Source organism: Penaeus monodon, chromosome 4, assembly GCF_015228065.2.
Source record: "Penaeus monodon isolate SGIC_2016 chromosome 4, NSTDA_Pmon_1, whole genome shotgun sequence".
NCBI classification, from domain to species: Eukaryota; Metazoa; Arthropoda; class Malacostraca; order Decapoda; family Penaeidae; genus Penaeus; species Penaeus monodon.
Window position 1 is genome coordinate 14268324 of NC_051389.1, and position 2500 is coordinate 14270823.

The following is a 2500-nucleotide window of genomic DNA, read 5'->3' on the forward strand; positions in this document are numbered from 1 at the left end:
TTTATGGTGCGCATGTGTCTACACACACATATACATATATATTTATAAATAAATATATATGTAGATATATTTATAAATAAATATATCTACACATACATACACATGTATATATACATACACATATATACACACACGTATGTATATATATAGATAAAATACATATACAAATACATGCATACACCCCCCCCCCCCACACACACATATATATATATATATATATATATATATATATATATATATATATATATATATATATATATATATATACACACACACACTCGAGCGCGCGAGTGTATGCATATATGTATGTGTGTATGTGTGTGTATATATGTATGTATGTATACACATATAGATAAAAATATGTGGTGAGTATATATATATATAATATATATATATATATATATATATATATATATATATATATATATATATATATATATACATACATTTACAGAAATCCGTTCGTGTGCTCACTGCGCTCGCAAGTACACGCACGGATTTGGGAAAGTTACAGTAGTGGGCGAGTCTATCGCAGATACGATGGTGTGTTGAGAACCACAAGCAATGATTACCGAAGGAACTACTCCCCTTAGATAGGACTATTGGTCAGCCACTCCAGTCCTAGTTAACTACATGATGTCAATATGGCGTCAAGTAGTTCGTCAAACACTGCATCGGTGATGGCACGAATATGAATGTATACAAGTGTGTGTGTGTGTGTGTGTGTGTGTGTGTGTGTGTGTGTGTGTGTGTGTGTGTGTGTGTGTGTGTGTGTGTGTGTGTGTGTGTGTGTGTGTGTGTGTGTGTCGGTCTGTCTGTCTCTTGTACTTTTTTTCCCTTATCCATATCTCATATTAAACGTTATAGTTACCCCAACAATTATTATAGGAATGTCATATCATGCATTTGAAGGGGAAACTTATATAATATCTCTTCTAATATCGTCCTTATAAAGATTCGTTGAAAATCAAATTACAAGGACTGTTTCCATTAATGTCATACGAAGGGATAAAATTATTCAGTTATATAGAATTATTGGTCACCTATATACACCTGATCCAAATAACACTAATTCAAAATGTAATTTATATTTTGGTCTGCTGTGGTTGGCTTTATTATTAAATTTATAACCAAGATGACTGTCCCCACTCTCCTTTGCACCAAATAAGAGAAATAAGGTATAAGTAGTTAGAACGCACGAAACATAAAAATCGCTTTAAGAACAAAATCACCTGGGTACATGGCAAGTGAGTTAAGCCACATATTCCACAACCAACATAAAAAAAAAAAACTAATGTACTTGCAAGTTTACGGCTGAGGCACTAGATTCTTTTAAGTTGCCATGCATTGGCTCTCTAAGACAGTACTTTCAAGAACGAAAATCTCGATGAAATTGAGCGTCTTTATGGCAGTGTGGTAACGTTCAGTGCGGCCCAACAGCAGGTCGTTTGTGAGCCGGGGCGCTGACTCGGCACTCGGATGTTGCTGCTCTCATAAGTTCACGTGGATTGTCGTCCAAATCAGCTGATGGACTTATACAGTCGCTTTATTAAATTATCCTCATGACAAATATTCAAGTTAAAGCAATAACAACAATATGAGGATACCATCCACTACCAACTTTAATCTTCACTGTCATCAGGTCACTGACAGTCTCCCTTTGCCTGACCCAAGCTCATTTGGACTTGAATAACTACAGAAATTCTTGACTGTCCCGAACCTTAAAATCGTTTCGTAACACTCACCGGTAGACGTTTTTTTTTTATATTTCACATACTCTTTAGGTTAATGCAGACAACTCTGGTGAAGGTGACAAAATTAACAAATAATGATTAACCGTTACACGTGTGCAATCTGTTGTTTTGTCACAATGAAAAATGATTGTTGGCACCTGCGCATGGCATCCTTGATCATTGCCATAAACAGTCATACTATTTTATCTGTACTTATTTTTTGCTTATTTATTTAATTCATTTTCGTCCAATTTTCTATGAAAAATTTTCTTCTCGTGAACATTATACTTCAAAACAAACATAACCTCATGAATGCATTTGTTCACACGATTATGAACAAATATGATAAATATATGAATATTTATTTACAATATCGACATATGTGTTATCCTTGTTACTGGTATTATCACTGTCATCATCATCACATCATCGTCATCACCATCATCACCACCATCACAACCACCACCACCAACACCATATTATGATTATTATCATCATCCTCATCCTCATACTCATCCTCATTCTCATTCTTATCCTCCTCCTCCTCCTCATCATCACCATCACCATCACCATCAATATTATTAGCTAACGGCAGCAATTGGTTTGCAAACCATACTGGCATGTTCAGTGTATTAAAAAAGAGGGATGAATAAATAGAGAGACAGATAGAATATGTAAACAGACAGACAAACAGGCAAACAGACAAACAGACAGACAGACAAACAGACAGGTAGACAGGCAGACAGACAGACAGACAAACAGACAGA